The sequence below is a fragment of the Balearica regulorum genome, chromosome 5, assembly GCF_011004875.1.
Source record: "Balearica regulorum gibbericeps isolate bBalReg1 chromosome 5, bBalReg1.pri, whole genome shotgun sequence".
Taxonomy (NCBI): domain Eukaryota; kingdom Metazoa; phylum Chordata; class Aves; order Gruiformes; family Gruidae; genus Balearica; species Balearica regulorum.
In genome coordinates, this window is record NC_046188.1 from 47873474 (window position 1) to 47898916 (window position 25443).

Sequence of the window (25443 nt, forward strand, 5' to 3'; positions counted from 1 at the left end):
TGTATTCTAGAAAACATCCCTCTTCCCATCTTTGGGGAAAAAAAAATAATTGCTGATAGTTTTGGGCACTTCAGAGGTAATTATGTGTAAAGAACGGTAATTAAGAAAAGTTATATTAATCAGGCTCTATTAGAAAAAAAGTCAATTAAATCATTGTAATGAAAATACATTGGTAATTGTTGTGTAATCTTAATGCAATAAGGCAGCATTCAATACCATGTCGTATTTTCAATTTCTTGAATCTTTCCCTCTGCTCACCTTTTTTCAGTTTTACAGATAACATCTGCCCTCTGGGATGATTTATTTTTCTTAAATTCTTAAAATTTCTCAAGACTTCATAGCACTTTAGCTACCACTTTAGCTACCCTTTCTTTGTGTAAATTTAGTTTTAGGTTAATTTATTAACAATTTTAAAAATCTGAGAGCAAAATAGGGACTAAGTATGACCCAACACTTCTGGGTTTTTTACAGAGGCAAAAATCCTGTAGGGACTGTAAAACAAAATGTATATATTTTAAAGAGGTTTCTCTGAGTAGGCAAGAGTAGCATGAAAATTTCCTGCTGCAGTTCACACAGGCTTTTTGTCACAGCAAATATCTGTGTGCTAGCTTATGCCTAACATCTAGATATTTGCAGAAGTTTTCTAGTACATTGTTAAGTGGTACTTGGAATGATACCTGTGAGTTGTGATTTTAGACACTTTACACACTTTTGGAACTGAAGTGATAAAAAGAATGAGTCTCATTTACTGGGATATTTTCCACTGATGCCATTTTTACAGTCTAGTTTTAAGATTCATTTACTAGTAGTAATATTTAAAAGTTGAAAGGAAGAGAAGTGAGAGATAGCGTACTTTTGCAACCCCCACGTTAGAACTTGCAACCACACTTACAAAGCTAAAGAGTGCTTTTTTCTCTTACAACTCTACAAACCTTCTTCTACCGCACAAAGTTGTTTGAGCTTGCTACCTGGGAAGTTTTCTACCCCTCTCTCCTTCAAGGTATTGATATTCCAAGTAAAACTGACTTGGTTTGGTAACATTCACTTTGCTGTATATTTAGAGAAACAGACAAGCTAGGTGTGGAGCAAAGTGAAAATTGCCAAAGACAGTCAACCTCTCCGAGGCTTACTGCTGTGCTGCGTGTTGTCCCCTTCTGGAAAAGCTCCTGGAAGTATCAGAAGAATTAACATTGTGTCACTGGCATGGACAGAGCTGTATAAATCAGAAGCTATATCAGTGGAGAAATTCTAATGTGGCACTAGGCTTCTAAATATGCTCAATATCAAGAATCTTTTATTCAGAAACTAGGAAGTTTGGGCTAAATCTTCTCTGTTGGACATTACTGCAATTTATCTGCTAGTTTCAGAAGATGATTGAGGTTAATGATGAGTACTTTTGAAAAATCTAGTTTAAGAGTTTGCAGAAGCCATGACATGGTCAAATAGAATGGGATGCTTACACAGCTAATGTAAGTAACCTGATTAACCTGTCAACAGAGAGGTAAAAATGTGAACAAGGGGAAAAAAAAAGTACTCTGAAAGCAGTTCGGTGTTTTGTGCTGAGAAAGGAAAATACAAATACATCTCAGAAAAAAATTTGTTAAAAAAGGTGGAAGTGTAAGCTAACGTCCTATTAGTGATAGAATTCTATAGATAATTACTTTTATTTCCTGAATTTACAGTGATTATCCTTTTGATCTCCCTGCTCCCTACTCTGCAATACAGATCTGGGCAACTTCTATTGCAGATATCTTCTGGATTTACATAGGCTTTGGAAAAATAATGTACTGAAAACTGCAAAGCATTCAAGGATAAGGCAGAGGGAAGGCTGGTTAATTTGCTATTCGGTGGCTTAAATTAAGAAACTATGAAGAAAAGTCCTTCTTATAAAATTTTACACTTGGTTTTCATTTTCAGGCATTTCTCTAGCTCTTTAAAAAGGATACAAATAAATCTAGTTAAATTCTGAAATAAGACCTCATTTTGAAATAGAAAGTGCATCAATAAAACAATGTAGCAAAATTTCAAACCTCCTTTCCTCAGGTTTTCAGAGAAAAGTACACGATGAATGAATTAAATCACTGGAAGCACTATTGGTCAGAATTACCTAATAAAAATTTATAAGAATTCTGGTTAAAAAAAAAAAAAAGACAAATAAAGTACAGGGATTTTCACTTTAAACTAAATAAATTAGAACAACTAAATTCAAGCCCTGATTCCTTGATTTGTCTGCCAACTTGTGTGCAGTATAATGAAACAAAAAGAAATCTCTACCAAGAGAACAGAGATGTAATTTCACCCAGTTTGCTGAATTTAGTTTTACTAGATTTAATTTTAAATGTTAATTTAAAGCTTTGGTGCTTAAATTGAGGATTAAAAATTGCAATCACTAAAAGGAAAAAAGCACATCAGAGTTGTTATTCATTGCATTCTTTTTTCTGCTTTATAATCTGAAATGTAATGTCCATGTTAATTTGCCTCAGTAATTTGTACATATACATATATTAAGCTAATTTATTCCTAACCAAAGAACTTACAATTATATGAAATAGAATCTATCTGTTTTTCAAAATGCTGTCATCAAAAGTGCATCTAAAACTTTCAAGCATATTTTTTTTCCCATTAAGTGATCATAAGTGTCAGGACACACAAAATACCATCAAGCTTTATGATAGGAGGTAAGATCTGAGAAAGCAGGAAAAAGTAATTTTGGAAGACCAGTGTATTTGATACGTTATATAACTTTTTTCTGCTCTTATTATTAGTCTAATTGAAATACCTCATACATCATATTAATAATCAAGATGATTATTAATAATTTTATGTATGACATTTTAATTTTCACCTATATAAACAGAAGTTACTGACACAGAAGACTTTCTCTGCATATATATCAGCTTTCAGTTTGTTCTCATTAAAATAGCTTACAAAGGAATAAAGATAAGAAATATAGAAAATAAGAGTTTTGGAAAAATACCAGCTGTGCTAAAATCTCACTTATTTTTTCAGAGTGAAAACTAATTTTAGTTTTGAAAAAGATTTTTTTTTCTTCATAGAAGTTAGTCTTTCTTGGGCTACAATGGGTTGACAATTCCACTACAAGGATAAGAAATAATCTTAATGATGGAACACAAAATATGTGATTAAACAGGATGAAAACATCCAGTTCAAACAAATAAACAAAAAAATCTATAGCAAGATAGCAATAATATTGTAAAATTTCAATATTCAACAACGTATGGATACCCTTTAGCGATTCACTCTTTTCTCTTAAACTCACTTAGAGATGTTGGTCTTTGTTTTATACTGTCACAGTGTCTCTCAAGATTTGTCCCATTAAAATTAGGATTTTTGGAAAGTTGTCAGCTTTTCTAGAAATCACAAGACACAAATGACAAGCAAAGCATTTCATTCAACATACCTTCATTATGCATGTCGTACTTATGCCATCTAGACTCAAGATAAGGCTGGAGTTTCCATGGGCAAACAATATTGTATTTAACATGATTGCTCCTTTGAGCCACAATAGCATTTCAGTAGCTTTTTGAATTATTACAAGAAAGAAAAGACTACATTTTCGGTACTGCTTGACAAATTATTCTTGCCAACAATCCTTATCTTGAAGTTCCCATATTGTGATATGGTTTCTCAATAAGAAAATTGGTTTTTTCCTTGATGGTCCTATGTGTCTGTTTTCTGAAATATCTTGCTTGTAATGTACTGCAAGCTGCAGTAAATGTTGCAAAGGTGAGGACAAAAGTAGTTAGAAATTATGAAACATTTAGTTCAGAGACACTCATAGTTCCCTCCCTTCTCAAATTCTAAATGAAGAAAAAATATGCCTTTCAGACTGCTCTGTGTTTTGAAGTTATTGAAAGTGCCCTCTTTTTTTGGCTCAGTGTCTCTGTAGGCATGTTACTATACTTTGGTATAGTAATGTCCATTTATCTAATACATCTTTAGAGCTATGACTGAAAAAAAAAAAAGAAATAAGAAAAAAACATGTTTTCTGAAATAGTATTTTTTTAGATTCATTAGAATTTAACAGAAAATTAAAATCTGCTTAAAAAAGGCCTAAAGAACTGTGCTTTCCAACTGTGACACCATCCAACTGTCTTTCAGCAAATTGCCTTAGTAAGTATTAAATTTTATATGTATGATATCTTACTGATTAGATTTTGGGTTTAAAGAGAAGTCCTTGCTGGTTATCTTGAGCTCTGAGAAAATTGTTCTTAGCTTTCTAAGCTTTCATTACAAAAGGCTCCCATTAAAAATACTATAAGATAGTTAAATGCCAATAACTAAAATAAATATAGATAGGTAAGAAAAATATACATTTTTTAACTTTAAGCTTAACAAATTAGTTAAGTCAAAATAGAAGGCTTACATTCTCTAATAAGTCTTTCAGAGATTGTATAAACATATTTTTATGTTCTACAGGTAAATGTGCTTTCACTTTGTCCCTGGCTAACAAAACCCGGAAATATTCTGGATGATTTTTATTTCCAATTCAGCCTGAATACTGTAATAAAACAAGCAAGCAAACCCAAGGTAATAAACATCTTAAAACTCTGTAAAGATGCAGGTAGTTCTGTCATGACCTCATGCTATATAAATAAAGATACAAAATTACGATTGAAATTAACTTCTAAGGTGGTAAATTACCTCTTCTTGAATTTTCAAGTTGATGATAGACATTGTCAAAAGAATTTCTAATTGAACACAGTAACGTACAGATGACTGGATAGAGCTATATAAAGTCCATTCAGACTATGTAATTTAATGGTCATTTTGGTCTTTATACTATAGTATACTATATACATATGGCATATTACAGGAAGTGATGGTGGCAGTATACATATCAAATGGCTCTGCACTGTGAGAGAATTCACCTTTTCATAGTAGATGTGGAATGGAGCCAAAAGCTAATATTTTTAAAGCTTTTCTTATGACTAAGGTCCTAGTAGTGTTTGTTTTAGCCCTCATAACATGAAAGGTTAACTCAAACAACTTTGTCTTCAGGAGTCGATAGGTCTCTATGCATTTTGTAAAGGGGCTCTTCTGCCTGCCTAAGCACAAAGAAACCAAAATATACTTGATTATGTTTCTTAACTATTTTCTCATTCACTCTGTCTACATTACCAAAAAGAAAAATCCACTTAAAAATCAAGATTAATAATGGTAAATATTATGAGAGTTTTGTAAATAATTATGTTTGTAAAGACATATTGTTTTAAATTATTTTTTAAATCCATGACTACACATCCATCTAAAAATTCATGTATGGATTAAGCCATGGATTGGCCCCATAGACTTAGTGAGCATATTTCCATTCTTCTTAGAACAACTGGGTTATAAAGAGCAGAAAAATAATTAAGGATTTGTTGTTTCAGCATAGGTCTCTATTTCCAAAAGGTTTTCCTTTTTCTTACAGAGAACTTAGAAGAACAGAAATAGTAAAATTAAAATATGAAGGAATGAAATAGCTGCTTTGGTACAGCTATATTATTCCTTAATAATAGAAAATCAAATAGAAATAAAAGGGTTTTGAGTTTAGATTGTAATCTTTGGAGTTCTATGCTTCACTTTTCCTAGTCTTTTAGTCCTACTTCTTCCTTTATCACTGATGACAGGAAAACTCTTTCCTCCCACCTTCACTTTTAAATAGCAGTTGTCTAAATTCTCATCAGCCATAGTAAATCAGACTTCTTGGTGCCTGTAACACTTGTCTAAAGAAATATTTACCCTCCTCTCACGGGAGCTAAAAGCCTAGTACCAAAGCTTATCCTGATTCTCAGTGAACCAGAGGATGGTGGCATAGATATAAGGATAGCCAGCCATGAGCCATTCTCTTGTATTAGAGCAAAAGGCTCTGGTAGTGCCTGAGGGGAAATACTCTGAAACAACTTTTTGTTGTTGAAAAAAGGGCCAATATGTGGCTACTGGCAATAGTTAGAAAGGTCTAGACAAGCAGCAAAGAACCTCACAATAGGTGCTTTAGCTATTCTTTTCCACATACGTCTGTACTGTACTATGTGATGAAATAGATGGTCTTGTTTAATGTCATTCTCTGTAACAGGCAAGATACACCTACTTGCTCAAATAGAAAAGGGATCTGACAGTAATATTCAAGAAGGAAAGCCTTCTAGAGGATAGAAGACATAGAATAGAGGAGAGGAAAATACCTGTTTCACATCATATTAAATTTTTGTCTTCCTCCAGCTCCACCAGTACATTTTCTGTCCAATCTCTTTCTCCAGTACTATTGTAGCTCTACCAAGACAACTGTAAATGGGAAGCAAACACTCTATGATTTATACCCTACTAGATTCACTTGCTTGAGATCCACTTACCTTATGTAGAAAAAACAGGGAAGTGAAAATTAACATAGATTAATGCAGACTAATTTATAAGCTACCTTAGCATGAGGTTAAATTCACTTTACACTTAGAACAAGGACAACCAAACTTCCTTGATTTATTATGTTGTTAAAGATGGAGGAATGCATTTATGCAGTAAAGTTGCTACAAATTAAAAAAAAAAAACCAAAAAAAACCCCACCAGAAAACAAAACAAAACAAAAAAACCCCACTCACATCCCATAAATAAAACCCACAAAGTCTAGAATTTTTTTATAAGATGTTGGGTGTGTATACTTTTCTTACTAGCACAAGTTCTCATTTGGTATAAGGGGCTTAAAATCTTTCTGACTGCACAAGACAGACCTAAAACAAGTTGGAAGCTAGAGGAAATGTGAAGTTGAGGTTTTTTCCATTAAGTTATAGACTTATACACATAAGATGCTGTTGTGGTTTTACCCCAGCTGGCAGCTGAACACCACGCAGCTGCTTGCTCACTCCTCCCCATCAGGATGGGGGAGAGAATTGGAAAAGTTAAAGTGAGAAAGCTCATGGGTTGAGATAAAGCCAGTTTAATAGGTAAAGCAAAAGCTGCGCATACAAGCAAAGCAAAGCAAGGAATTCATTCACCACTTCCCATGGGCAGGCAGGTGTTCAGCCATCTCCAGGAAAGCAGGGCTCTGTCACACGTAACGGCTACTTGGGAAGACAAACGCCATCACTCCAAACGCCGCCGCCCCCTAGTCCCTCCTCTTCCCCAAGCCTCTTATAAAGTGAGCATGATGTCATATGGTATGGAATATCCCTTTGGTCAGTTTGGGTCAGCTGTCCTGTCTGTGTCTCCTCCCAACTTCTTGTGCACCCCCAGCCGTCCCGCTGACAGGGCAATGTGAGAAGCAGAAAAGGCCTTCTACTCTTCTACTTTAGCAGAATAAACAAAATTTGTTTTTCCTGTAGGGTTGTGTGCCTATGTTCTTCCACGCATTTTTCTCCCAGTTCACTTCTATATACGCTTCATGTTTTTTTCCTCATCTCTTCCCGTACCAAACATATTCATCTTGATAAGCAAGTGTGAAATATATACTTTAACTAACATAAGAGTTATGTATGAACTTACGAATGGACCATCATATCTATCTTTTATCAAGCGATCAGCTTCCCCATACTTGAAGGAATATAAAATTTTTACTCCTATCTCTTTGACAAACATGGTCAATACTCACCATGGTACTCAACAGATTCAAGAATTTTGTGGATGCCAGGGTGGTGTAGGGGGAGAAGACCATGCTATTTGCCTCTTTCACTTAGTCATAAAACCTCATTTCCTTTAAAAAAAATCAAGCTAAAATGCACAAAAAATCCCCATTTTCAAAAAAAAAAAAAAAAAAAGAGGAAGAAGAAGAAGAAGAAAGCCCATACCCTCAAACTGTCTTTAAATAACTGAATAAATCATAAATGCTGTTCTTTTTTTTTATTTTTTTTTTTTTTTTTTACGTAGTGTGCTGATGATGTCTGCATGATCTTGGCCAAAAATTCATAAGAAATTCTACCATGTATACAGCTCATGACATATGTCTCTCCTATGAAAAATCCTTAATGTCGTTTGGGGATCCAAACAGTTTTTATCACAGACTGATTATGGATTTAGCAGCATCAAGATTTGAAAAGTATGTAAATGAGTTATTTAAGTGAGCAGCCTTTTATTTATGGAAAAGCATCATAACTATTAAATTGATACATTTGTTAGTAAATGGGTAAGCAAGTAACGCTAGTTTCAGAATCCCCAGTTTAATGGAGCTACTGAGCTAACAAAAGGCAATTCTTCAACATTGATAAAAACATATTCACAGTTGCAATCTTTCTCTTTAGGCATTAAGTATTCAGATCATTCATAATTTATGGCAGTAGGGTTTGAAAGCCGGCTACCTTCATGGCCATAAAAACCTTACTGTCAAACTGCTTATTTTTCCTGACAACCAGAGAGCTTTATTATTTTCTTCTGGTCTGTTTCAAATGTATTTATCAGGTTTTCTAAAAAGAGCATTGATTTTAAATGTAACTTGTGCTTCCTCCTACTGATGGCTAGAAACAGCAGGCTTTGCTCAAGGGAATTGCCCTGTCTGGGAGCTTACCTAGAACATGTGAAAGTATCTTATATATGAACAGAGACAGAGCTTCAATGGGCTTATATTTTTTTGTCTCAAAAAGCCACATGGAAAGGAGAGATACCCTGTACAGATGAGCAGTTTTGGCTCTGTTCATTGCACTCTCCACTCTCTCATGCTATAGCATGGCTGCTGACTGGACAGAATTAACTGTGTGGAATCCGTTCGGAAAGCCAAGATCCAAAGGAATTTAATGCAGACACTAAGGGCATGTGAATGATATGTAAATCCCCAGTTTTAAAGAGAAATTTGTCTATTTTCCATTTGTACAGATCCCTTTGCAGCACTAGTAACAACATTACTTCTCCAGCTCTTTTTATTATACATACTAATCACATGCATGTACCATTTTTGAATTACATCATAGCCAGAAAATTTAAGTTATTCACGTTCATTAAAATCATACCACTAAATATAACTATCACAGGAAATGTACTGGACAGAATGCATTCATGATAGGAAAAAAAAAAATGTTTTCAGATACACTAAGCCAGAAACTGTCCCTAATCTTCACAAGAGAAAAAATAAAAACTAATTTCACTGCTGAAACATGGCAATATAATGACCTTCCTCTGCTTTGAATGGATATTTAGAAAAGTTCCTTATTTTCATTTGTGTTCTCACTTCTCAAGATCCATGATAGTTGTTCTGTCACAGTGCAGAGCCTAACACAAGGCCTAACAGCAAAGAGTGTGTGAGATAATTTTCATCCTAATAAAATATATTAATGATTTAAGATTTAGATATAACAACCTTCCTTCAGTATTAAACACTCAGAGAATCTTTAACATCAGTCAAGCTTTACTGAGAGGAGGAAAGAGCTTTTAGCTGGGCACAGGGATGTAGTTTATTTCTTGCCAGGGTGCTACTGGGGCTTCAGAATCAGTCACAATGAAGCAGTATCAATCATGAGTCCATAAAAACCTAAAAGTCAGAGATTCAGAAAGCATTTAAATAAACTGCATCATGCTTTTGCATACAGTAATTTGTTTGCACAGGTTTTATAGACCCAAGAATGAAATTGTGAGTGCCATCAGTGTACTATTTCACTCACTTATAAGAGTACTTAATAACTACAGCAGTACATTTCAATGAAATACAGACTACATTCATTAAGGAATTTTATGAAGTTTTCTTCCCCTATTCAGAGTACTTATATTTTTTCACACACAAGAAAAAAGTCTAAAGAAAATGGTTACACAAAAATAATCAATCCTACCAGCCGCAGTTTGAATCCATGTATTAAATTGATTAGAAACTGATCTCAAAATATATACTTCAAATAAAAAGGATGATTCAGAAAGGATGGGTCTTCATTCATGAAGAAACAGAACTTTGTAATTCAGAGACAAGGTAAAACTGTCCTATACTTAGCAATGTCTCATATGTGTCCACTTATTTAGATTGCTAAATCTTCTATTAAAAGATATTTAAATGCTTACAAAAACAAAGTGCAGAAGTATAATTCTCAATTATATCTCTGCTATATGTCTCTGCTCACAGCTAATTTGAGTAAGAGCTTGTTCAGCATTTTGAGTGGAAGCGGAACAGATTACCTGTTCTATGCCCTTTGTAGAAATGAATAGCAGAGGAAACTAGACGAATATTGTTTTCTTAAAAATTTTAGTTGTGTTGTAAAGATGGAGGCAAGTCTATTAGTACAGCAACTATAAGACTTGAGCCTGAAAAACAGACAAAATAGAGTAGTAGGAAGAGAAGGACTGAGAAAGTGGTTATATAGAAAAGGCAAACATCAGAAGTTTGCCTTGTTTGTTTGTTTCCATCAACTGCATGTTATACAGAAGAAATATGTGAAAAGCAGAACAATATGGTAATGGATATGTTCAGTAGGTGTAGAAATTAAAATATAGTTTCTGATTTATGGGTAAAATATTTTAAAACACTGCTAGTGCCCCAAGGGTAAAATGTGCAGTGTGATCCTAATACTCTTGGACACCTAATAGTATTTGCAATTCCTTATCACTTATGTCACAAGTACAAAACTATTTGCCTCATTTGTAAGAAACAGTGTGGTCTTTAATTTTAAAATTCAAGGGAATTGTGTTTTCCCAAGAAACACAGATTGAAAGGTTTATTTTACTTTGTACAAGATAAGCTAAACATAAGTTACAGGAAAGAAAAACATTAGAAGAAAAGAAGAGTTACAAAAATACAGTTAGATCCTCAATCTGAAAGGAAAAAAAAAAAATAAATATGCCACAATGGCCAATTCAAGGGCTTTCAGCTTTGCAGAGAATTCTCTATAATTTCATCTGCCCTGCAGTGCTTGGTTGTTTGCTGTAATCTTGCCCTTTTTTATCTGTCACATACATCCCTGTCTTGCTTATGCTTTGCTAAGGTTTTCTTTCTTTTCCCTCATTACCTCATGTAATGTATTCTGTCCTAAGTAAATCCAAAGAAATAAATACCTATTTCAGGGCACCAATTTTCCATTGCCTTGCTCACACATTCCTCTGGGAATAAATGGATAAATGCCTAGGCCAGTGGAGTCCTTTTCAGGATCCTAAGAAAAATGGGCATATACTATAGAACTGTTTCTAAAATCACAGAGATGTTTACAAAGTCTAACAGCTTTTCACTTGTTACCTTTTCCTTTTAGTTAATAGTTATAGAAAACTGACTACATGTCTGAACAGGAGTTGAGCCATTCAAAATTCAACCTGATTTATAAGTGCTGAACATTTAAATTCCCTTCCTGACCTCTTAAAACCTGTGAATTCTATGTAATTCACTTCATATAATTACCATGTTAGGCTGCTCCTCCAAACCCCTGATGTGAAACGTCATCTCTTGAATTTAGCTATGATGAAGCCTGTTTAATAAAATAAATATTCTTTTTGTATTGTACTATATTTCATACATGTTATAAATGCTGGGTATTTAAATTCAAATATGCAGAAAGCCTTGAGGATTTAATGGGATGAGAAACACACAAATAACAGGCTAAATCCAGGTTTTCATTCTGTTTAACAGCACCAGCAGTAACAAAACACTATTGTCACCCAAAAACAATTCAAAACTCATCTACATTTCTCTCAAAGCAAGAAATAAAATTGTGTCTGACATTAAGGTCTCTGCAGAAGAAATTTACATTGAGACTTTAATTTACATTAAGTCTTTAATATGAACCTTTGTGTACTGTCTTGATTATTTAACATAATGCAGTGGAATCAATTTTAAATTTATACAGGATAAATTTTTTTTTGCTGTTTTTCCATATAAACATTGAATACTGAGATAAAATGGAGGCTGAACTTTCCAAAGTGTAAGATGGGAAGCCCACTTCCTACCATGGAAAAGAAAGAGGGTTTTCTTGCCTTTGCCTGCAACTAGTGTGTACTTTTTATTTTCTCCATAATTTTGATGGCCCAGCCATCCATGAACTGGAAGATTTTCTGAAACATTGAATCTGAGGAAAATATGATAGGTCAGTTCTACATTTGCTGTTGCACTGATTGCGATATTGGATGAAAAGATCATGAGCCTATTTAAACTTAGATGATTTATTTCCACTAAGTTCAATTAGAGCTGGTGCAAGACTTAATATATATTGGCATAGTAAGCATAACTTCATTGAAAAAGCACATGGAGGAAGAATTGACTCCTAAAACACTTGCAGAATAAAGATAAGTAAACAAAATATAGATGCACTTCAGAAAAGTTTGGGGAAATATAGGACCTTTCCCTGTACGTCATTTGCAGATTATGTATTTGTCCTTTTCCTCATAAAAAGAAGCAATGCAGGAATTATAGGGATGAAACATTCTTTATAAATCATGTGTGAGATCATCATTACTCTGGTGAACTTTCTTACATTAATATCTCAAGATTCACTATCACATTATATATACCTCTATGTATTTTAACTAATGATACCTTAAAAATGTTGACTGAGGCAATATTTACAGTCTCATCACACGTTTAATACTGATGTTGAATATTCTCCTCCTGTTCTCCCTCACTTCAGAATTCACATGGATGAGAAATGGAAGAGGACAGGCATCTTCCTTTTGTTTATTTTTTTTTTAATCTTTTTGTTTATGATCAGTTTCTTATTCTTATACAAAGACATGATTATTTTATTTGGATTTGCAGTACAACTGGGAAATGTTTTTGTTCTACAGTGTATACATGCACAAATTTTAATATAATTCCCTTTCTGGATAAACACATAAAAAAAACCTTCAAAAGCGTCTTAGATCAGATATTCTAAAGAACCTTTTCCTTTAAGAAAGGAAACACAATTTTCCAAACTATTTGTAGCTAACCCTTTAAACTAGCCCAAAATGGGGGTAGTTGCACTCAATATTTTTCCCATTTCTTACCAAAATAATTTGTCTGCTACATGAGGAATTATAATTGCATGGATTCCAGCACAGACAGGACCCTGGCTGGCTGCTCCTATATAATGTTCTGTTCAGATGGCTGCTGGTATTTTAACTGGTCAGAGGGCATCTGAGCAGAAGTTTCACAAGACAACACATACAACAATGATATTCGCTGATGATTTGTTTGTACTAGCACTTCTCCCTGAGGACGAAGAAATAGATGGAAGAAGAGGTCTTGAGTATAGTTTGTGACATCTAAAAAAATAAGAGCTTCTGGTGAGTGTAACGAAACATACACATTTACGGGCATTGACCAAAAAGACTATATAATAAATTGTCCTTTAGCTTAGCAAACAGATATGTCTTTTTCATTCCTATATGAAAGTATTTGATGCACCTATTATTCTTATGGGTATAACTAAATCTCAGTCAGAATCATCTCTAAAGCACAAATTACTATACCTCAGCATGACATGGAAGTCTTTGGACATTTCTGGTCCTATAATAACTGCGACAGAGTTTTATTTTTGGTGGAATGTACACCATGTTAAAGCAAATTACCGGATACCTAGACTGAAAAGAGCATTTTGTTTAATACATATAAGTTATCCTTGTAAATCATTAAAGGATTAAAGGAAATGGTAGTATTTAATATGGAAACACACCAAACATAATTTAATATTGATCCTTATATTTTAAAGTGACTTGAAGAGTCACTAGCATGGGAAGACTGTATATGCAGCTTATACTGGCTCTGCTTTTATATACTTAATAATATTGCATTTGTTGACAAGAGGAGAGCTATTCCTAACTAAGTACTGTGTGTCACTACCTTCAAAGCTAGTTACTTTCACCTATGATACATTGGTCTATAAAAGTCTGAACTATTATGAGGAAACCAAGAGTGCAGGTCTACAAACTGTTTTCTTGGTGATAGTGCTGTCTTAAAGACTTCCCTTTTGCCTGCCCCCAGCTGTTTATATCTAGGGCTAAGCTGACCTTAAAGATGAGCCAGCACAGGATTTTGTAGTTCCGTGATAGTGCACATCAGTGAAACGTTGGTGTTTCAAAAAAAGCATTGTTTTAATTCTTGTACTTCAATTTGTTTTACTGTGTTCCCTGTATAGGGCAGGCAGGTTGTACTTGCATAATTGAGGTCACCATGCAGAAATGAAAACAAGTGTCATTGATACCTAAGAGAAAGTCACATAGTCAGAACAGCTTTGTAGACCGTTAAGTGTAGTTTAGATACAGAAGTCACAACTGATTAATTGCTACATAATACAACATACAAACAAATGCACTCCCTTTGCACTTCCTATGGTGCATGTGGACCAGTACAGAATGGATGGACAAGTGGTTTATAAACTGGTATAGAAGATGCAAGACAGGCATAAATGCATTTAGAAACACTCAGTAAAATTAGGACAGATATATACATGTAATTTAGGATTGCATATCTCAGATGTGTTGTTAAGAAATTTTCAGCTTTACTTGCAGGTGAGACTAATCATAAGTACTGTAAAAATCAGTCAAGTTGAGAATGGTTTTCATTCCATTTGAACAAGAAATTTTGATTCCTACTCTAGTTTCAACTAGGACCTCCATTATTAATTGAGAAGTTTAATTAAGCTGTATGCCAAGCAGTTATTTTTAATAATGAAACATCAGAAGGCCAGCTCCTAACTTTTTTCCGGAGTCCTCCTTCTATATGTCATTATCAGGAATTTCCCCAGCACTTCCTCTATTTTCTGTGTATGCAACAAGACTAGTAAAAATATTACTACTATTGCCTAAATTATGGACATTTCCTAACTATAAAAATTAAAACCAGAAAAGCCCATTCTACCTATGCCTTTGGTTAGCTGGAAGATATTCTGATTCCCTGCAACATCCCTTTCTCAGTTGTTTCAACCACATCCCTGTCATATTAGAACCAAAAGTCAATTTTGTTCTTAAACAGAAGGCTCTTGCTTTGCATTGTGAATGTAATAATGAAAGTATGTTCTCCAACATGAACACAATTTTTGTAATGCTAACATGCATTTGATGTAATTTTCAGGCTTTATATATATATCTCTGAATTCTTTGTAATTATTGACAGATAAAAAAAAGGTACCTGAAAAATGTTGCAGTACAGCAAATGAAGACGATGAATGAAGAAAAAGTGCTTTCTAAAGAACTAAGAAACCCAGAATGTGTTTAGGTATGACGTGGTTTAGGCCCAGCCGGCAGCTGAGCACCACGCGGCCGCTCACTCACTCCTTCCCCAGCATGATGGGAAGGAGAAGTTAACAAAAGGCTCGGGTCGAAATAAGGACAGGGAGAGCTAATTATCATCACAAGCAAAACAAACTGAACTTAGGAAAAGGGATTCATCTAATTTATTACTAAACAGAATAGAGCAATGAAAAAACCAAATAACATCAAGCCTTAAAACACCTCCCCCCACCCCTCCCCGGGCTCAATTTCACTCCCGGCTTCAAACCTCCTCCCCCCCTCAGCGGCGGGGGGGGGGGGGGAATGGGGGGAGGGGGATGGGGGTTGCGGTCAGTGCAGCGCACGTTGTTTTCTGCCGCTTCGTTGTCCTCGGGGGGAGGACTCCTCTCATCGCTCCCCTGCTCCAAAATGGAGTCTCTCCCACGGGCTACAGTCCTTCCCGAACTGCTCCGGCGTGGTCTCTTCCATGGGGTGCAGACGTTTAGGAGAAAACCGTTCCAGCATGGGTCTCCCACGGGGTCACAAGCCCTGCCACCAAAACCTGCCCTGGCGTGGGCTCCCCTCTCCGCGGGTCTACCGGTCTGGCCAGGGACTTAATTCAGCCCGGGCTTCCCACAGGCCACAGCCTCCCTCGGGTACCTCCACCTGCTCCAGTGTGGGGTCCTCTACAGGCTGCAGGTGGAATCTCTACACCCCCTCATCGGTCCTCCACGGGCTGCAGGGGAACAGCCTGCTTCACCATGGTTTTCACCACGGGCTGCAGGGGGATCTCTGCTCCGGTGTCTGGAGGACCTCCTCCCCCCCTCCTCCTGCACTGACCTTGATGTTACATCTCCACACTTCCCCCGCCAACTGTAAAAAAACAAACAAACAAAAAAAAAAAAAAACAAAATAACCCCTTCCCCTTCTTAAATATGTTATCACAGAGGCGCTGATTGGCTTGGCCTTGGCCAGGGGCGGGCCCATCTTGGAGCTGGCTGGCATTGGCTCTATCAGACACTGTGGAAGCTTCTAGAAGCTCCTCACAGGAGCCACCCCTATAGCCCATGCCCCCACCCGCTACCAAAACCTTGCCACACAAACCCAACAGAAGGTACTACTTCCAAGGATTAAGTACATAGATGCTCCCAAAACTAGAAAAAATATTACTAGAAAAATAAAGAAAATGTTGAGGAAAATAATAATAATAATACCCTAAACTTTATTTATCTGAAACTTCCAAGGTACATTTTGGATTTTTATGGAACATATAAAAAATACTGCATTCTGGAAAATTTTCAAAAGCCCTACATTAAAGTTTTCTTTTCCTTAGTAAGTAAATAACATACAAACAATGGGAGAAGATGACAAAAAGAACAATGGTAATAGAATTAGGCTGAACATAATGCAAATGAGATTTAAGAATTGCTCTGGATGTCTAATGGGTAACATTCAGTTCGTACTTATACCAGTGTAAACCTCATAAAATTTGGTCAAAACAAATTCATTCCTGGAGTTTGCTTTTCTATTGCTATACTGTAATTGGAGTAAGTAGAACTTGACTTCCTAAATTTTATTTTTCGTTATAGTAAAAATGAAATACAGTTTGCTACCAGACACAAATAAATGCTCAAATTCCAACTCCCAAACAATAAATACCTTTTTAATCTTGCCTCTACTTCTTTTTCTTAAGGCAGTGATTCAAACTATTTTATATGCTAATACTATATATGTCCATTTCATTTGTCAGTAGAAACAATTAGCAGAGCAAAACTATCTATCCTAGAATACATGATATAGCATGTGGGATGTAATTCATTTCATTATTCTGCAAAAACACATTTAAATTAGAAGGAAACTAAGAGCTCAACAAAAAAGAGAAAGTTGAAGCGAGGAAAGAAGAAGAGGATGTAGTGAGGCACAAAGGGTTGGGACAGTGAAGGAAAAATAACTGCAAAAGACACAACAGCTTATAGTCAGTGGAGCAGGGGAGGGAAGACACAAATAAACATCAAAAAACTGACAAAGTGTTGAAATCAAACCTGATCCAGACCATAAATGTAACTATATGTAGGTACAGCATAAATATTATTCAAACTTTTTATTGTTCATAAAATATTCAGAAATACTCCTGTAGGAAATCATAGAAGTACAGGTTCCTGTAAAGGACTGTGAAAGCTAAGAGCAAATATAATTTTCTTTCAGTCATAATAATTGGAAATTAAATATTCCAACTATAAATATGAATTATTATAAGAACAGCTGCTGGAAATAAAACAAGAACCAACTCTAACCTGGTTTAAACACCATTGATTTAAAGCTAACATAGTAACTGAAACACAATAATGCAGAATTTATTAACCAATATCCAGGTAATTTCTAATGCTAAGAAAGCTTCATCAAACTCTACAAACTTTGGTCTAAGTGCACAAGATTTGGAAAGTGAATTTGAGTCAGCAAACATTTTTGCACTGTAGTTTAAACTGCCTTATGCCAGAGGCATATGTGACAGCGATTGTTTTGCAGTTGTGATTGGCAGTTGTGCCCAAGCTTTGTCCCTCTTTTAGGTTGTCTCTTGGTCCATACAGCAATGCAGTAATCACCTGTGCCTAGCGCCTCCTGAATGATGATTTCTAGCTAAAGACATGATCTTTCTATTCCTCCAAGTGTAAGCACACTAATTCTGGGGGAGTTTTTTCCACTTTCCCTTCTATCCCAAACATGCACAATCTACCGTCACCACACAAAATCTAATTAGCCTTCAGCTTCAGTGTAGTATTTTACCTACAGATACAGAATGTTAATATGGGGTTCTTTTTGGTTATTTTTCATTTTGCTATTCTTTTTTTCTGTATTTCCATATACATTTTCATCCACCTTTTCCATTTCAGCACACAGCTCATACTTGGTATGTTGCCTATACCAAGGAACTGTGCTTTTAGCTAGACATTGCATTCCTTACACGTAAGACCGTGCCAATAGAATCTTCTCATGGTATCTACTGCCCCTCTCTTTACATTTACAGAAATGTGAAAGCCCCACATAGTTCCAGTGTATAACACTACAGAAGATGAAATTCCATCTAGAATTGCATGGAACTGTGGAGGAAAAATAATCTTTCAAAATCAAGGTAGGATCTTATTGCATTAATGAACAACTCCAGCATAGCACACTCATACCTAAATTAGGCATGACTGTAGGCTTCTTGATGAAAGCAAATACTGTAGCAACAATAAAACCAGTATTAATATTTTTATCAATCAACACCAATTTCTGATGGCAGATATAAGCAATCATATGCTGTTTACAGGATTCTGTTTCTTGAAAGAAAAAATTTCTTCTTTTCTTAGCAGAATATAGCCTGAAGTGCAGTACCAACTTTGTGTCTGCAAAGATATGTGTGCAGTTTCTTTCACACTTGTGAATTACGTTCCCTGAAGCATCTGAACAACACCAGCTTCATCCTAAGAGTAACAAAATCCCATACAGAATGTAATTTAAATTAATAAATTGTAGTTATATTTTGTAGAAAATATAATACTGTGTTGTTTTTTGTTTTTTGGTTTTGGGGTTTTTTTAACTAGTCACAGAAGGGGACCAGTACTTTGGCCTACAGTCTAGCTATGCAACAGTGACTACCCTGAATATATTGTGCAATCACATCACTGCCATTGAGATTTTCTTTGGAGATAGTAGGTTTTATTTATTCTCTCTCCCGGTCTCATGTATTTGTCCACAATCCTCTCCCATAATTTAGTGCCAAGATAATCATGTGCAGGCAGAAAAAGAAATGTTGAAAGTACTTTTTTTTTAATTGTGAGATTTACAGGGAAGCATGCATACATGATTCCTCTGACTATTGAGAATGTGCATGTGTCACAAAATTGCTCACTGCTCTGTGATTGAGTGTTCTTGCCTGATTCAAGTAAAATATTTAGTGTTTGATGGTCCAGCAGTATAAAGATGTTGTATTATTTGACCTAGAATCTTACACTCAGTTGATGTGCAGCTCAGCACTATTTTTGACTGAGTCTCTTCCTTTTTCTCATGATTTTTGCAAGACAGTGATGATATCTATTCCTCAGATTTCTTTAAAAAGTTCTTTGTTGTTTTTTGTTTTGGTTTGAGGTTTTTGTTTATTTTTTATATTAGGTACAGTATTCTAACTTTAAAAAATGAATTAATCATTTCTGTGTGTCACTTGATCTATCTGTATCTTTTCCTAACAGTAAGAATGAGCTGATATTCTTTATCTGCTTCACAAAAAATGGTTTTTGAAAGGAATTATTTTAGAACAGTGAGTCAGAAATCACAAATTTCTAATTTTTTGAAGGAATCCAAAGTTTCTAATCCCTTGATGACAGAAAGCACAAATAAGGTTGCAAGGGACAAGAATTCTGTACAGATGAAGAAATGTCAAATGTTCTGAAGATGTTAATGTGGTCCTTTCCTGTTGACACAAAGCTTGAGAAGAATTATGCGATATCTCTATCTCTCCTAGCCATTGAATTGTCTATGAATATGTATTTAAGACAATCTAGGAAGTATATAGTACACATGTTCACATTAGAAAGTTAATAAGTTGTTCATATGGCAGTATCTTAGGACTAGATATGGTCATTATGTAATTTGTGTTACTCAATTTGCATCTATAAAATATATATGTAACTAAATTTCATCCTAACTTTTTGGCAGAACATCAGTTTTGCAAATAATAAAAATACAACTTCTGTGATTTAGTACTTTCTAGCTTATCACAGTCTCATAAGACTTTTTTTCTGAGTGTCCTGGTTCTGGCAAGGATAGAGTTAATTTCCCAAGGAGCCAGGACAGGTGAGCCAAGCTGGCCGGGGGCTATTCCATACCATGTGACATCATGCTCACCATAAAAGGGGGCTAGTCGGGTAGGGGCGTGTCGGCGTGGCTCCGGGACGGGTCGAGTGTCCGGTCGGTCGGTCGTCGGATCGGTAAATCGTTCTCTGTTATCACCATTGTTACTATCTGTTATCAGCACTGTTGTTGATTATTTCCCTCTCCCTTGCTGTCCCAGTAAACTGCCCTTATCCCAACCCTCGAGGCTTTGCCATTGTTTTTTCCCTTCTCCTCCCCATCTCGCCGGGGGAGGAGTGAGCGAGCGGCGCGTGGCACTTAGCTACCGGCTGGGGCTAAACCACCTCAGTCCTTTTTTGGCGCCCAACGTGGGGCTCGAGGGGTTGTGATAAGGACAAGTCTGACCCAAGTGTGTTGTTATAAACATTTATGATGTTATTGAAACAGTCACTGGTCATAATGATGTTCTGTTTGGTCACATGGCTCTGTTTTGTAAACCCGTGTTTACTCTATGCAATCCCTGTGGTGCTGTTTATCACCTCTGGGAGAGGGGTTCCTGTTCTCATATTGTTGTATTGTGTGATAATGACTTACGATAAGATATTGACAGTCATGGGTCTGAGCTGATATGTGTATGTAGCATTTTGGTCAGGCCTGTACCTTGGTCAATATCTTTCAGAATTGATTAATAATTGGACCTAATCCATAGGGAAGATGGAGGGGATACTTTCTCCCACTCTTTCACCTCCCCTTTTCCCTTTTGGTTGGTTACAACAATTTTTGAGACTTTTGAATACCCTTGGAATGTTCAGGCCAGTATATTCCTATTGCTAGGTCTCCTGAATGCTTTCCCACTCCTGTTCAGGGTTAGCAAAAATCTTTCCAAGAGTACCACCCAGGGATCTTCCCCAAGGCTGAATGGTCAGGGCTGGCATGGCATGTGGGAGAGCATGGGTGGGTATCTAGAGACCTTTTCACTCCCAATGGTTTGGAGCTTCACTCCTGAACAATTGCAAGACCCTGATAAAATGGTAGAATATTTGAAAGGAAAATGCTGTGGGGATTCTAAGGAGACACAACTTACTGTGCTGTGCTGGGCCCTGGCCACAATGTATCAAACACTGCTTGATAGTAGACAGCACCACCCAGAGGGAGAGAGTGGACCCACAGGCACTGCAGCTGGCCAGGCCCCTGCAACAGGCACTGTAGCTGAGCCAAAAGATCAACCCACACCAGTATCAGTTGTCCCTATACACAAAAAGAAATACACAAGGAAATCGGTTCGCTTAGTGAAGGATGATGATGAACCGGGGCCATCACGAGTACAAGAAGAGCCAGAACCAGAAGTGATTACTCGATCTCTGTCCCTGAGTGAGCTGCGAGATATGCGGAAAGATTTCAGCCGCCTTCCAGGGGAGCATATTATTACCTGGCTGCTCCTTTGCTGGGATAACGGGGCCAGTAGCCTGGAACTGGAGGGCAGGGAGGCCAAGCAGCTAGGATCTTTCCCTAGGGAAGGGGGCATTGACAAAGCAATTGGGAAGAAGGCACAGGCCCTTAGCCTCTGGAGGCGCCTCCTGTCAAGTGTGAGGGAAAGGTATCCTTTCAGCGAAGATGTCATATGTCGGCCAGGCAAGTGGACCACTATGGAGAGAGGTATTCAATATCTGAGGGAATTAGCTGTGCGGGAGATGGTTTATTATGATCCGGACAATGCACAGTTGCCCACAGACCCCGATGAAGTCCAGTGTACCCGACCCATGTGGCGAAAATTTGTGCGAAGTGCACCATCTTCGTACGCCAACTCACTGGCAGTAATTGACTGGAAAAGTGAAGAGGCACCCACAGTGGATGAAGTGGCTGGCCGACTCCGGCAGTATGAAGACAGCCTTTCTTCCTCCCTAGTCTCAGCTGTGGAGAAACTGTCTCAGGACATCCGGCAACTCAAAGAGGATATATCTTACTCCCCACCTGTACAGACCTGCATTTCAGCTGTTAGGAGTAAGCGTTTTTCTGCTCCAGAGAGGGGATATAGAGCATACACACCATGAGGTATTCTGTGGTTTTTCCTGCGTGACCACGGAGAAGACATGAGGAAATGGGATGGGAAGCCCACCTCAACCCTGCGGGCACGCGTACATGAGCTACAAGGCAAGACAGCTGTAAGAAGGGACTCTTCCAGAAAGAATGCTGCTCCAGTTTCCACCAGGCAGCCCCCCAGATCAAGTGGAAGGCCTGACTGCACTTCTGATCCTCTTGAAGGGACTTCTAAGTCCTTTTTGCAAGAGGTGAGTAGTGACTATGATGAGCAGGACTAGAGGGGCCCTGCCTCCAGCCAGGTGGAGGAAAGGGACAATAGGGTTTATTGGACTGTGTGGATCCGATGGCCTGGCACATCGAACCCACAAGAGTACAAGGCCCTAGTGGACACTGGTGCACAGTGTACCCTAATGCCATTGAACTATGAAGGGGTGGAACCAATATCTATTTCTGGTGCGACGGGGGGATCCCAACAGTTGACTGTGTTGGAGGCTGAAGTAAGTCTAACTGGGAATGAGTGGCAAAAGCACCCCATTGTGACTGGGCCAGAGGCTCCATGCATCCTGGGCATAGACTACCTCCGGAAAGGGTATTTCAAAGACCCAAAAGGTTACCGGTGGGCTTTTGGAATAGCTGCCTTGGAAGCGGAGGAAATAATTGAACCATTGTCTAGTTTGCCTGGTCTCTTGGAGGACCCTTCTGTTGTAGGGTTGCTGAGGGTTGAAGAGCAACAGGTGCCGATTGCTACTACAACTGTGCACCGGCGGCAATACCGCACCAACTGAGACTCCCTGGTTCCCATCCACAAGCTAATTCATCAACTGGAGGGTCAGGGAGTGATCAGTAGAACCCGCTCACCCTTTAACAGTCCCATATGGCCAGTGCGGAAGTCCAATGGCGAGTGGAGGCTGATGGTAGACTGTCGTGGCCTGAATGAAGTCACACCGCCAATGAGTGCTGCCGTGCCAGATATGCTGGAACTTCAGTATGAACTGGAGTCAAAGGCAGCCAAATGGTATGCCACAATTGATATCGCTAATGCATTTTTCTCAATCCCTTTGGCAGCGGAGTGCAGGCCGCAGTTTGCCTTCACTTGGAGGGGTGTCCAGTACACCTGGAATCAACTGCCCCAGGGGTGGAAACACAGCCCCACCATCTGCCATGGACTGATCCAGACTGCACTGGAAAAGGGTGAAGCCCCAGAGCACCTGCAGTACATTGATGACATCATTGTATGGGGCAACTCAGCAGAGGAAGTTTCTGAGAAAGGGAAGAAAATAATTCAAATCCTGCTGCAGGCTGGCTTTGCCATAAAATGAAGTAAGGTGAAGGGGCCTGCGCAGGAAATCCAATTTTTAGGCATAAGGTGGCATGATGGGCAGCGTCAGATCCCGCTGGATATTATCAACAAAATAGCAGCCATGTCTCCACCAACCACCAAAAACGAGACACAGGCCTTCTTAGGCATTGTGGGTTTCTGGCGAATGCACATTCCGAATTACAGTCTGATAGTAAGCCCTCTCTACCATGTAACCCAGAAGAAGAATGATTTCAAATGGGGCCCTGAGCAACGACAAGCTTTTGCACAGATTAAACAAGAAATAGTTCATGCCGTAGCTCTTGGGCCAGTCCGGGCAGGACCAGATGTAAAAAATGTGCTGTACACCGCAGCCGGGGAGAATGGCCCTACCTGGAGTCTCTGGCAGAAAGCACCAGGGGAGACTCGAGGTCGACCCCTGGGGTTTTGGAGTCGGGGATACAGAGGATCCGAGGCCCGCTGCACTCCAACAGGAAAGGAGATATTGGCAGCCTACGAAGGGGTTCGAGCTGCTTCAGAGGTGATTGGCACTGAAGCACAGCTCCTCTTGGCACCCCAACTGCCAGTGCTGGGTTGGATGTTCAAAGAGAGGACTCCTTCTACACATCATGCAACCGATGCTACATGGAGTAAGTGAGTTGCACTGATCACACAACAGGCTTGAATAGGAAGCCCCAGTCGTCCAGGGATTCTGGAAGTGATTACAGACTGGCCAGAAGGGAAAGATTTCGGAATGTCGCCAGAGGAGGAGGTGACACGTGCTGAAGAAGCCCCACCATATAATAAACTAACAGAAGATGAGAAGCCATATGCCCTCTTCACTGATGGGTCCTGTCGCATTGTGGGAAAGCATCGAAGGTGGAAGGCCGCTGTATGGAGTCCTACACGACGAGTTGCCGAAGCTGCTGAAGGAGAAAGTGAATCGAGCCAGTTTGCAGAGGTGAAAGCCATCCAGCTGGCCTTAGATACTGCTGAAAGAGAAAAGTAGCCAATGCTGTACCTCTACACTGACTCATGGATGGTGGCCAATGCCCTGTGGGGGTGTTAACAGCAGTGGAAGCGGAGCAACTGGCAGCGTAGAGGCAAACCCATCTGGGCTGCCCCACTGTGGCAAGATATTGCTGCCTGGCTAGAGAAGCTGGTTGTAAAGGTACGTCATGTAGATGCCCACGTACCCAAGAGTCGGGCCACTGAGGAACATCAGAACAACCAACAGGTGGATCAGGCTGCCAAGATTGAAGTGGCTCAGGTGGATTTGGACTGGCAGCATAAGGGTGAATTATTTCTAGCTTGGTGGGCCCATGACACCTCAGGTCATCAAGGACGAGATGCGACATATAGATGGGCCCGTGATCGAGGGGTGGACTTGAGCATGGGCGCCATCTCACAGGTCATCCATCAATGTGAAACATGCGCCATAATCAAGCAAGCCAAGCGGGTAAAGCCTCTGTGGTATGGAGGCCGATGGTTGAAATATAAATATAGGGAAGCATGGCAAATCGACTACATCACGCTCCCGCGAAGCCACCAAGGCAAGCGTTATGTTCTTACAATGGTGGAAGCAACCACTGGGTGGCTGGAAACATATCCTGTGCCCCATGCCACTGCCCGGAACACTATTCTGGGTCTTGAAAAGCAAGTCCTGTGGCAACATGGCAGCCCAGAGAGAATTGAGTCAGACAATGGGACTCATTTTTGGAACAACCTCATAGACACCTGGGCCAAAGAGCATGGTATTGAGTGGGTCTATCACATCCCCTATCATGCACCAGCCTCTGGGAAAGTTGAAAGGTGCAATGGACTGCTAAAAACTAACCTGAGGGCAATGGGTGGTGGGACCCTCAAAGACTGGGATATGCATTTAGCAAAGGCCACCTGGTTAGTTAACACTCGGGGATCTGCCAATCGAGCTGGCCCTGCCCAATCAAAATTTCCACGCCCAGTAGAAGGGGATAAAGTTTCTGTAGTGCACATGAAGAATATGTTGGGTAAAACAGTTTGGGTTATCCCTGCTTCAGGCAAAGGCAAGCCCATCTGCAGGATTGCTTTTGCTCAGGGACCAGGGTGCACTTGGTGGTTGATGAGAAAAGATGGGGAAGTCTGGTGTGTACCCCAAGGGGATTTGATTCTGGGTGAAAATAGCCAATAAATTAAATTGCATGATGTTAATAGTGATATACTGT